Source organism: Canis lupus, chromosome 33, assembly GCF_003254725.2.
Source record: "Canis lupus dingo isolate Sandy chromosome 33, ASM325472v2, whole genome shotgun sequence".
Classification (NCBI taxonomy): domain Eukaryota; kingdom Metazoa; phylum Chordata; class Mammalia; order Carnivora; family Canidae; genus Canis; species Canis lupus.
Genome location: NC_064275.1, coordinates 5,596,429 through 5,609,366, shown reverse-complemented (window position 1 = coordinate 5,609,366; position 12,938 = coordinate 5,596,429). Strand labels below are relative to the sequence as shown.

Below are 12,938 nucleotides of genomic sequence, written 5' to 3'. Positions count from 1 at the left end.
CACTGCCACCACTTTACTCTGGTCCCATCTTTCCCCTTATTTGAACTTTTGCAATACCTTACCTGTCTTGGTCACTTGGACCTCCATTCTCTCCCTTCAAAACAACTTCCCCCAGTCCCATTATTCCTGTCTTCCTCAGATATTCTAAGCATCCCCTCTTCTACAGAAAAGATGCAAAATTCAATCCAATGTTCAAAGCAATCCGCTGTTTGACCCTGACCTCTCTTTCCTGCCCTTTCTTCTGTATTCCTCCCCTGCATTTGGGCCTTAGACTTCGTGCCCACCACTCATCACTTTGATGAGCATATCCTGAACCTCTCCCATCTGGCCTGGAGTCAGCCTGCTGCCATCGCTGCTTGGAATCTCTTTCGCTTCCATCCCTCCTTCCATGCCCAGTTCAAATTTCTGAGGAAATTGGATTGGAATCCATGTCTTCTATCCCTTTAGCACATTTAATCTTTAATATTGCTCTCCTCACAGTCTGTATGCACACGGTCACTTGATGTACACCACCCTTCCTACAAAATGTCTAAGGTGGGTCTCCCTATTTACAATGCCAGCTGCCTTGTGAATGACTTGTTAGCCCTCGTCTTCCAACACTGTTCTGCGGTATGTTATGTGATCAAACTTAGTGTTTGGCTTTTTATTCCTGGTCTGTGAAGACAAAAATTCCTGTATGCATCTTAAAACCCACTTGGAAATGGTTTTCAGGGACGTATTGTATTATCCCTGACACAACTACTGTGTTTCTGAAAATCCCACATTTTGAAAAAATCGATCCTTCTTCCTAAAGGAACGCACATGTAAAATTCCAATTTTGTAATAAACCTAAATTAGTGCCTTTAGGTTAGTGAGGCTTAGACATTTACAGATAGTTCACTAAATTTAGAATTGCTACCTGAAACCAAGTCCTAGGCCATACAGTATAACACCTCACAGACCTGTTTCATACCAGAGACACTAGCAGACCAGCGGAGCAAGGTCATTAAACTGCATTTCATCTTGCAATCAAAGGTGCTTGGTTTTGATTCTAGGAGTTAAACTCATGCACCAGTAATCAGTATTTTGAAGAATGCTTCACCTATTAATTCCATTCATACTTCAAAACATGCTTGAACATAAAAGTTGGCACAGTTTAATCCATCGTGGTTTCCATGAGTTGACACAAATACAGTCATTTAGGAAAGCAGATTGGCTTTGTAGTCATTTGGAGTTGCAACATGGGCTCAGTCACGGATGCGTTTGCTTATGAAATGGCTGGGGAGGTATCAAACCAAAGTTTATAAAGTTGAACCAATGGGATGCCTCTGTTTAAGAGTGAGGGAATAATACACCTATAAATTAAAAAATACAGGTCAGTCGAGTGGCTTTCCGTTTCTGATCTGATGAGGCAGCCGGAGGCCTTCAGAAGGTTGCATGTCTGCTGTCTGACATCCTTCTGATAAGTTTAATATGTAAAATTTCAACCCAAGTTATCAATTTCTTATAATAAGTTGTAGTTTCTTTAAACATTTCAGTAGATAATCATTTATTTATTTATTTATTTATTTATTAGATTTTTGTCAGAATCTTTTTTATTTTATTTATTTTTTTCTTTTTTTTCAAATTGGAGTTCAATTTGCCAACATATAGCACCCAGTGCTCATCCCATTAAGTGCCCCCTCAGTGCCTGTCATCCAGTCACCCCCACCTCCCCTGCCCACCTCCCCTTCCACCACCCCTTGTTCGTTTCCCAGAGTTAGGAGACTCCTAACTCAATAGTCTCTTTTAAGTTATATCAATGCAAATTAGAGACTACTTCTGCTGGAAGTAGTTTTTATTTATGAACTTGATCTTATCAGCTATGTAACACGAGTGAGGTACTTAAACATTCAAGTGAGTATCTCTAGGAAACAACAAGGACCCGCTTTTCATCTTTACCTCCCTCTCCTCCACCGTTTAGCAATGTGAGGGAACTACGGTATCTTGTAACAGCAAGACAGGCTTCTCGGCTGACGCCCTAACGTGTGAAGCAGAGACAAGCCGACCCTGCTGTCTCATAACTCTTGACTCACAGACTCTGTGAACATAATAAGATGGTGGCTGTTTCACGTTGTTAAATTTGGTGTGACCTGTCCAATAGCAGCGGATGACCGGAACAGGTTCGGTGTCCTTAACAAAAGAGAGGAGAGCAGTTCTGATGAGCTTGACATGCCTGCAAGCTGGTGTTTAGAGATGGGAGTCGAAGGCTGAGAGAAGTTCAGTCTGGAAACAAATACCTGCCAATTATTTGTGTAAAGGTAATAATTGAAAAAGTGGAAGAAAGTGAGTCATCCAAGGAAGTGCATGCAGCGTAGTAAGAAAGGAAAATCAGGGACTGCCCTGGGGGCAGAGAAATGAGCTTGGAAAGAGGGGGTCAGAGGAGGAGGAGAAGCAGCTCCCTGAGCCAATGGACTAGGAAAGAAGGAAACCAAAGGCGACAAGTTGGGGAGCACCTGGTGGCTCAGTCTCTTAAGCAACTGATTCTTGATTTCAGCTCAGGTCAAGATCTCAGGGCCCCAGGACTGAGCCCCACGTCCGGCTCTGCATTCAGCGGAGAGTCGGCTTGAGATTCTCTCTCTCCCTCTCCCTCTGCCCCTTTCCCTGCTCACACACTCTCTCTCTCTAAAATAAATAAATCAATCTTTTTTAAAAAAGGGCCAAGTTGGATATGATTGTAATGTTTTAAAACATTAACAATAGCTGTGTTTCTACATATGAGAGGAAATTGAAACAATCCATGTTCCACGTGAATGTGTTTGATAAATCACATATTAAGTGTAGATTTTTGGAAATGAGCCCACAAATTACCATGCTCTTCTGAGGTACTAAAGTTTAGGTGATAAAATCATGTCCATTAACATATCAGAGAGTGTTTGCAGTTTCTCGAATTGTATTTAAACATGAAATTCTTTAAAGAATCAGTAGGTGGAGCACATTTACTGAGGAAAATCTGATCTGGGTTTTGGGGGATTAATATTGGGGAGCAGGAGCAGAGGGAAGAGAAAGTGAAGAGAAGTGAACCAGGAGGGAGAGATGAGGGGAGGGGGAGAGGAGAGACCTGACAGAGGGAGAACGTGGCCAAAAAGGAGAGGGAGGCAGGAGAGAAGATGGGAACCGTTGGGCTCTCTCCATTCAACCACGGTTCTGTTGGGAAGATGACCTGAACAAGTCATCACAAACGTAACCAAGCAGAGTTAGGTGGACCAGCATATTTCTATCTTGGGAAATGGCTTGGTGAGGTTTCATTTTTCTCTTCATTACAGAGAGATTCCAGAGTCGGTAACGTCTATAATCCCAATAAGGTTGAATTTCTGGCAATTCCTGAGTTGTGATCTGCGTGAAATCATGTGAAATGTGTCTATTTTTCTTAGAGTCCATAAAGCTAATTTGAAATCTCAGAAGGATACACGATCCTGAAAAGACTGAGGACTGTCCCTCTAAATCGGGAAAGAGCCTACACTCCAGGAGGTGTGCGTGATGATTCAGTGAAGAAAGGTAAGGAAACATTTTTATCCTTTCAAAAGTTCTACTTTTGTGTGTACTTAATTGTCTGTCCATGATGAATGAGGACATTCATGCTTGTGTTTAATTTACAAACAAGCAAGGACCTTTGAGCGGGACACAGCCGCACGTGGTAAAAAATTTCAAAATTTGCTTGCCCATCTAAATGGTGTACATTGTTTATACTTTTAAGGACTAAAAATGAAAGTGGAGGCATCAGAAAGCAGAATATATTGATAAATCGAAGAAAGAAAACATGAAAACAATGCAGCTTGACTTTTGCCTGGAGTTACAAGAGAGGAAATGTGAATATGCTAATTTCTCATAATTTCTCATTGACTTTAGAGGGAACAATGGATACTGTCTAAAGAAATGAAGAACTAAGACGTTAAACAAAGATGTAATAATAGAGGGATTCACTAGAATAGAAATATAAATACCAGAATTATCCACAAAACTCACAAACATAATAGGGAATGAGAAAACCCCATAGGATGAGATGTATGGTATGATTTTGTTTGCGTAAAATTCAAAAGATACAAAGCTAAACCATAGACTTTTTTCTTATTACTGAAGTGTGGTTGACATGCAATGTTTATGAGTTTCAAATGTGCCACACTGTGATTCTACAGTTCTGCACGTTATTCAGTGCTCGCCACAAAGGTAGCCAGTGTCTGTCACCATATAAATGTAATTATGATACTATTGAGTATATTTTCCCAGCCTGTAATTTTCACATAGACTGTTTGTAGGTGATAAAACTAAGGAAAAACCAATGACAAACACAAATTCAGGTGAGTGGGGAGGATTGAGTGAGGACTTACAGAGGGCTTCCAGGTTCTCAAGTGGCTATTTCAGTATTTCAACATAACTGGGAAATTTCTTAGCATACCACTCATATTTCTAAATGTAAATAAATATTGGCTATTTAGTTGTAAATATTTTAACCTGGGAGCCGAGAAACTTTTTGCTCTGAATTCAATATACATGTCTGTTTTTCTTGTTGGCATCTTGATATGTGTATTTAAAAAAAAAAAAAAAACAAGTCCTCCCTCCACCCATATTTAAATTAATCCCTATACTTTGTGGAAATTTTGGAAAATAAAAGTATCAAGAAGGAAATAGCCATCCCATTTTATACACTACTCAGAAATAATCATCACCACTCAATGTTTTGGTGTATTTCTTTCTAAGCTATTTCACACGTTTGAATAATGTAAATCATACAGTGTACATTATCTTATATCCTCGTGCTCCCCCTTTCATCTTATATCTTAAGTATTTCCCCCTATTTAAGACTTTCAAAGGCAAAGGACAGGCTGGGACTCAAAATGGGTTTCTTGAAAGCTGCCACTGACTAGGGGGCTCAAAACCACTGCTCAAACTCTTTCTCTAAGGGAATTTGGCTTCCAGCTGGGGAGGAGATTCAAGGACTATTTTCTAGAAAACTACTTTCTAGAACAGTTCTAAAGGAAAAAAAAGATTCTTTACCACTGGGAGCTTTGGAATTTCCACCACAAAATGATTAGCTCTTTCCTATGTGCACCCCCATCTCTTCACCCCCAGAGCATCCAATCCAGTGTTTTAGTGCCTCCTTAGAGGAATGGATCATCAGCTACTTGGGGAAACTCTTCAAATATGAGAAAGAGAGAGAAATAAGTGGAGACAACAGACAAGCACACCTGTAGTATTAATATCCTCAAATAAGAGATTAAATTTATTATTTAGAAATATGGAGGAAAACGGAAGAAAGACGTGAAAGATTTAAAAGTCATTGCTTTTGGAGAGCAGGGCTAGAGGTGGATAGAAATGGAAGAGAAAATGTCTTTTTCATTATAAGCCTTTATTTGCATTTGCTTTTTTTTAAAGTGCAGGTATTTATTTATTAGATTGAAATAAATATTTAAAAAGTAAAAGCCATGGATTCTTTTAAGGTCTCAAAACATCATTTTCTTTATGCATATTTTTCCATCATGTGGGTGTTTTTTAACAGAAAGAACTTTCCATTCTGTTACATTAATTTTTTTATCCTGAGTTGTCAATACTTTATCAGTGTTTTTAAAGACCTCTTCCTGTTTTTAACCTCACCGTTAAGATTAATTAAAGGCATGTTATGTTCAAAATAGTTGTAATTTTAAGAGATCAGATATGGTAGAAAAAAGATTTATTTAACAGGTTCTAACGGTTCTTCAGGATTCATAGAACTTTCTGTGTGGCACTCAAGTTTCTTTTCTATACATGCTAATCAGTAAAATCAGTGTTCATAAAATTCTAACTGTACGGTCACAGATTTCCTACCCATCCAGGTAGATGGGGAAGGTATTTCAGAGGGTAGGTGCTGGACAGTGCCCCAGATATATGACCTCTTAAAAGTTTTAGCTTGGGAGTTTAGAAGTTACATTTGAAATTAATGACCATCTAACAACTTGACCACAGTTTCTGGGTTATGTTTTCTCAAGGCAGTAGCCTTCTGGCTCAACCACAAAGCCATCTCATGAGTTGCAGAGGAACTTGAGCATGTTTGTATTTGTAAAGATAGAAACCTAAAATTTTTTTCCAGTTTTTACAGCTTTACTTTGCTTTCTTCAAATTATATTTTAGCGAAACTTGAAGGATCTGCTACCAATGGCTGAAAAACCTCAACATGGTTTCCTTGTCAATCACTGGAATGGGGAAATGAAAGGGAAGCTACACAGTTAAAGAACAAAACCCCACAACCCCTCCCACTCGCTCCCCTTTGATTCCCACCAAAGTAGAGGAAGCTGTATGGAGGGAATAAGCCAACCCAGGTCTTAGAGAGACTGTCTGGCCTCCTCCCTGGACTGTCACATAATCAATGGGCAGCAACCACCACGTCATGACTTCGTGGTCAGATTGGCATGAGATACAACATGGGTGAGCAAAGAGGTGAGACTGAAGGACACTTTCTGTTGAGGAAAAATGAGTTACAAGCTGAAATCGTTAGTCTTTTTTCTGAAATCGTTAGGCTTTCTTTCAATGTTGTTACGTGGCCGGATTCGCACCCTGGCCAGTCTCTTATGTGGGCAGGTGGGGTGGAGTCCTCTCATTCTTATTATACTTCTGTGGTGGGAGATTCTTTCACTGTTGGTTCCTCATAATTTTTCAGTGCTTTGCTATAATTTTACATAAAGTCGTAAATACCATAGACTCCTCTTATCGGCGTAGCATGAACCTGTACCTGAATTATTGCAAGTTCAGAAAAGTGTTAGGAGTATATAGATTTGAAATGCCTATGTACAAAACAACGTATCACAATGTTTTCAATACTCATTTGTCTTTTCCTTGAGCCCTTTGATTTTCTCCCATCATAAAATACTTTTAACTGCGTAAATCTCGTAAAAACTTAGCTAGATATATACTAGATATACAAAGTCATCTTCCCTTTTTTTGTAATTCATCTTGTATTTTTTTAATGTAGAGTTTTTGGTTCTTTATCACATCTCTGTGGCTTGATGATTTATCCTCTGGATTAATTTCAATACTTTCTTTTCTGTTACTAAAATATTTTCCCTTGCACACACACCTGGACTTTCGCTGAACATCTTCTTAAATTCTGGGCATTTATCATCTATTTTGCCTCACCATCTTTTCTTTGATGTGGCTAATTCATATGTCCCTTCCTTATATGTAGAAATCGAAATCTAGCTTTACAAAATTGCTTCAGATGATAGGAATCTATTTATTTGTATATGCTTCTAACTTATCCTAAAAAAAGAATTAAGGGACTGTATAATCACACAGAAAATAGGATGGGATGCATTCAATTAAAAGTAAGAAAAGTTAGCAAAGAGAAACGGATGCTGAGAAATTAAGGAGCCGAGAGTGCAGTCAGTACCCGTAGGCTTGCCAAACAGAGCCACAGTTTGGCTTCTTGCTGCTGTAGCCCTGGTTTTTGTTCACCAGCTTCAACTTTCTTTCTTGTGGCCTGAGGATTACAACTCACTTGTATTAATCAGGGCTCCCCAGAGAAATCAAACCGGTAGGTTGTTTATGGGATGTATGCATGCATATACATGGGCATAGAGGTACAGCCGTATATAAAGAGATCTCTAGCCTCATGTGGCTGTGGAGGCCGGCAAGTCCAAAATGGGCAGTTCACGTCCTTCATTCCACAGACTGGAGCCCCAGGAAAGAGCCGATGGTATAGTTCAAGTCCAAATGATGGTCAACTCCTGCAGAATTTCCTCTCCTCGCTCAGGGAGGTGGGTCCTTTGTTCTCTTCAGGCCTTCAGAGGATTGGAGGAGGCCCACCCCCATTACAGGATGCAATCTGCTTTGCTCAGAGTTCACTGATATAAATGTTAATGTCCTTGAAAACCACCCTCACAGAAACATCCAGAATAATTTTTGACTACCTCTCTGTGGGCACTGTGACACAGCCAAGTTGATGTATAAAATGAACCATCACACCGCTAAAGCCTGATCTTTTACCCTCCACTTGCTTTTCATTTCCTCTGTACATGCTCCCTGGCCATTTTTTCTAATCCTTGAAGCTTCTCTTAGTCCTTTCCCCCCCCTAACATCTCATACTAAAGAGATGCAGAATTCCAAGGGTGCCATCAGGCCACAAGTTTGCATTTCTAGGGTTGGGTGAAGCTCCTCGCCTTTCTGGTGGCCGGGGGCTGTGTCTGAATAGGCTCCTGGGGTATCTTGGGCCCCTGCTAACTTCTCCTCCAATGGCCCTGTCCCCCTCACTCGTGTCAAACTTCTTTATGCTGTTACTGGTCTGCCCTGAACCACCGCTTGCGTTAACATACTGGGAAATGGCTCTGTCACCTAGGCCTCGTTTTCTAGGTGCTCGTGAAGCCAGGACACAGGGTTGTGGCTTTCACCACCTACTTTAATCTCTAACAAGGATGAAGCAATGGGACAGTTCTGGGAAAAGCTTCTGGGGGGGCGGTGGGGAGGGCCCAGCTGTCAACATGGGCCTCATCCCGCCTCTTGTTCCCCTGAAGAGAGACCCCAGACCACAGTCAGGAGGTCGTGGGAATGAGTTGCTCTCCCTGGCAGGGTTCTGAATAACTCTCTAGTTTTTTTTTCAGAGGGAAAACAAAAACAAAAACTAAATGAAAGTAAGAGCAGTAAATAGCAACACACACAAAAAAAATATAGGGAGAGACTGAAACTTAAGTCTGCATTTTCTGCCTCCCCCCTCACCACACACACCCTTTTCCTTGTTTAACCAGACACCACTGATCATTTCTGAAACCTTTTATAATATTCCTGTACTATCCAGATGCACAGAGACCAGTCACCCCCCTGTGATCTAGGGAAAGTCACACAGACTCTACTCTTAGCTTACCTCATCTGTAAACTGGAATGAGTAATGTGCCCCTCTCACAATTACTGTGAGATAATGCGTAGGAAAGAGTCTGCAGCCTGGTAAGTGTTGTCTGAACACTAGGGATTTAGTGAATCAGTTAAAAGCGTACCAAAGACAGTAGAACAAGCAATCAGAAGACTAGACAAATGAGTAGTTAGTTGCTACTTTAAAAGTAAGGAGTAGATGAGTCTTGTCAGGGAGAAAAATCGAGTCATTTGCAATATGCTTGCTGTTGGGAATTATAAATATACAGGTATGTTTTCCTGCCACCTGCCAGGGCCTGCCCCAGCCTGGCGGCCTGGCGGCCACGGCCACCAAAACTAACTTTACAAATTTCAGAGCTTTGATGCTATGGGGTCTTAAATAAAAAACCCTTTTGGTGTGAAAAAAAATTAAGTTAAATTAAAAAATTAAACTCACATCGCTTTTTCACTCTTTCTGGTCAATGTCAAAAATAATGATAATTTTTAAAGCTAAGAAGTTTGAATCATCTGATGGAGGAATTTTCCTGGAAAAGTGAAAAGACAATTCAGGGATGGGTATTGACGCCTATATCAGAATATCAAATGCAGTTTATATATATATATGTGTATATATATATGTATGTATATATATAAGTATTTATATATATTTATATTATATATAATATTTATATATACATATATGTGTATATATACATAATTAAGTACTTTATATATAAATACATATATGGAAATAACAAGTTGCCTCTGCATATCTTAATTGCTTTATATAGTTAACTACCTGTTATTCAACTTTTTAATTCTCTTCTTTGTTTTTCTGTTGTTTCTCATTGATGGCCAAGTGTACATCGCAGACTAGATGACAATATTTGAAAAGTATGCCACATCCAGAGTGGCCAAAAGAATTTGTTTCCTGGCCCTGCAAAAGCCTCCCCCCCACCCCCCGACAATGTGCCCGGGTGCTCCTGGCGTACCCATCTCACCCCACGTTGAACCCAGGAACGCTTGGTGCCTGTAACTCTCATCTGATTCCCACACACTGCTTAGCAGGATCATTTATTTCTTTGTAAATTTAGGTTTACTCTTAAATGCTCTCTTTCTCCTCACACTAGCTAACATGAACAGCTGACCTGATTGGGGATTTACTGCGTGCTGGGCGCTGCTCTAAAGTTACGTGGGTTAACCTGTTCAAGGTTAGAAGTATTGCCAAGTGACAGGTGCCTTATGCCCATTGCACGTATGAACTAAACTGAGGTGTGTGTGTGTGGGGGGCGGTGGGGATGAAGCATTTGTTCCACACGAGGGAACCAAGCGTCGAGCCACAAGTAGTTGGACTCCGAATCACCGAGTTAGTTAAGGAGAGCTCCTTTGGAGTCAAGACCCTGCGTCTCAGCACTGAACCCTGAGTTGCATTCATCAAAGGACCTGTAACTGTGGGTGCTTGTTGCTCTGTGAAAACAAATCCTCTTGTTATGGAAAAAACATAAAGAAAAAAAAAAAGGAAAACAAGGCTAGGGGACTTCAGCTCCTCTAATGCTATTTTTATGGTTTTCTCCTTATCTTTTGTTTTTTTCTCCATTAAATTAAAAAAGTTAGATTAAGCTGACTGAATTCAGAAACAAGGAATGTTAACGCTATTGAGGTTTTTCTGGTACTGATTTTTTCAAATATCAACCTGTGCTTTGGAGACGTAACTAGAAACATGGACAGAAACTCCCTATTATGCAACAAACCACTTCCTGCATCTGTTTATTCATTTATCTGCAGTGTTTTGGCTAAACTCTCTCCTCTTGTAAAGTCATATAATTGCAACTGTCTCACTACAGCATCGCAGCGTGGGAGAGCATGGATTCAGTAGCCAGGCCTTGAGGTTGGAAACTTCGATGATTCCGTGTATATAATACATGCCTCATTATGGGGGTAGAAAGGATTATTCTGCATTAATATATGTGAAGCATTAAAACAGTGCAAGGCCCATAATTAAGTACTTTATATATGTTTATTTACGATTGTCACTAAAACCCCACAATCTTGGGAAATAAATTTAATCACGCCTTCTGCAATCAGCAGCTTCGGCTCAGTTCAACCTGACGGATAACAAAAGGGAGGCCTCGATTCTGGTAGCAACATCAGAGATTAGACATGAAAGGAACCCAAGGTTGTGCCGCTCACGCTTCTCCAGCATAGGCCCAACAGGTGGCAGTTGCAATCCTGCTTGAACATTTCCAGTGATGGGAAGCTTATAGTACCAGCTTATAGTACCCAAGGTCGGGATACAGCCCCGACCTTGTAAAGAACTGAGCCTGGGCTTTCCCAGGGCCACATCCGCATCCCGGTAATTCCTTATAAGTGATCACTCTTGCAGCCCCTGAGGATCTTGCAGCACGGGTGGCCACATCCCCTGTTTTCTTGGTAGGGGATGCTCTGGAAATCCACGGGAGCTGAGTTTCACCAACCCCGAGGTGTTGAGAGGCTGCCCACGGCTGAGCCACCCCAGTAACCCCTACCCCCTGTGAATCCCGCCATTCCTGCATGTTCTCAGCCCCCAGACCCCCCACAGGACTCCGTGGCCTCACCATAGGGAGAAATCCGCCACAGCAGCTTTTTACTTTGGGGTAGTCCTCGTCTCGTGTTAATCCACTTTGGCGGAGTCTGGAGACCTGGACATTAGGGAGACTTCATGGCACTCGGTCCTCCAATTCAGAAAACCCTCTTGTGTTCCTCCTGTTTACCCCTCAGCAGCTCTGAGCAGGAGCTAGAGTAAGAGGGCACTTGGCTAAAACGGTATCACCCTTTCTTTATCTGTCCTGTAAGTATCTGTGAGGCATATTCTTTAACCAGCTTTAAAAATCATAAATGTAATATATGTGCATAATAACATTTTTTCCCAAACCTTACCTGTATAAGCGTACAGCATAAGACAGAAGGTCACGTCTCTCTCCCCACCCGCTGTCGCCTCTGATGCTACTCACTAATAAAACTCCTTATACATTGTTGCAGAACTTGTATCCTCTTATGTGCATCATTATGCAAGTCACGCCTATTTTTATGAACATTTTTATGAAAATGCTATTTTCATGAAAATACTCAGGGATTCTTATTACAAACATAAAAAAATGTATGCTCCAAATTTGGGGCTTTTTGTTTCTGAAGCAGCACCTCGAGGTGGCTGCTGCTTCTTTCCTTGCACAGGTTCTACAACATTTTATTAAGAAATGTATTTAACCAGCATCTTATTAAGGGATATGGAGATTCTTTCTTTTGTAGTTAGACTGTGGTAACCAGCCTCCAAGTGACGGCCTCCGGTGAGGCTCATCCGCTGGCATTCATGCCCTTGGGTCTCCCCATCCCTCACTGGGGGGGCTGGCCTGTGTAACAGGAGGGTACTAGGATGCAGTGATGTATGACTTCTAGGGCCCAGGTCCTAAAAAAGCATGGGAACTGCTGCCTTGCTCTCTCGTGGGTCCCTCGGCTTGGAGCAAGCCAGTCACCGTGTCATGGGGACACTCCAGACATCTGACAGAGAGGTCTGTGAGGTAAGGAACTGAGGCTTCCTTCAGCTTGTCAGCCACGTGAGCGAGTCACGTTGGAAGCCCATCCCCAGGCCCAGCCAGACCTTCGGGAGCCTCCACCCACACCTCACCTGCAGTCTCAGGAAACACCCCCCACCCGAGCACCTCTCCCGCTCCCGAGACCCACAAACTGCGTAGGACGATAAGGGTTACCACGACCTGGAGCTGTTTCCTTACACAGTCCCAGGTAACCACAGCACAGACAGAGCCCCAGCAGCCAGCCTCGTCCGCTCACTTCTGTGAGACTGTGAATGTTTCTAAAACAAGTGCCCGGGATGTAAAATTACTGAGTTAGAAAGAATGCGAGTTGTGAATGTCCCTTAATAATGTGAGATTTAATTTAACAACATCCCACAGGGAATGAATGGGCTTCCTGATGTCGACCCCAACATCACAGCCCACACTAGATTTTTACCCTTTTATAGATTTAAAAACATATTTCTTTTTTTTTTAATTTGGATTTCTTAGCTGTGCCTGAGATTGAGCTTGTTTTTCATGTACTTATTAGCCAGTTATGTT

General features: G+C 41.4%; 1 long non-coding RNA gene across 1 annotated transcript; it reads left to right on the top strand.

Annotated features, from left to right (window-relative positions):
* The first annotated feature begins 3,040 nt into the window (after nt 1–3,040).
* Nucleotides 3,041–6,884, top strand: LOC112640584 (uncharacterized). Its single transcript, XR_004811740.2, has 3 exons — nt 3,041–3,255; nt 3,393–3,516; nt 6,124–6,884. It is a non-coding gene; the product is annotated as an uncharacterized LOC112640584 (long non-coding RNA).
* The last annotated feature ends 6,054 nt before the right edge of the window (nt 6,885–12,938 follow it).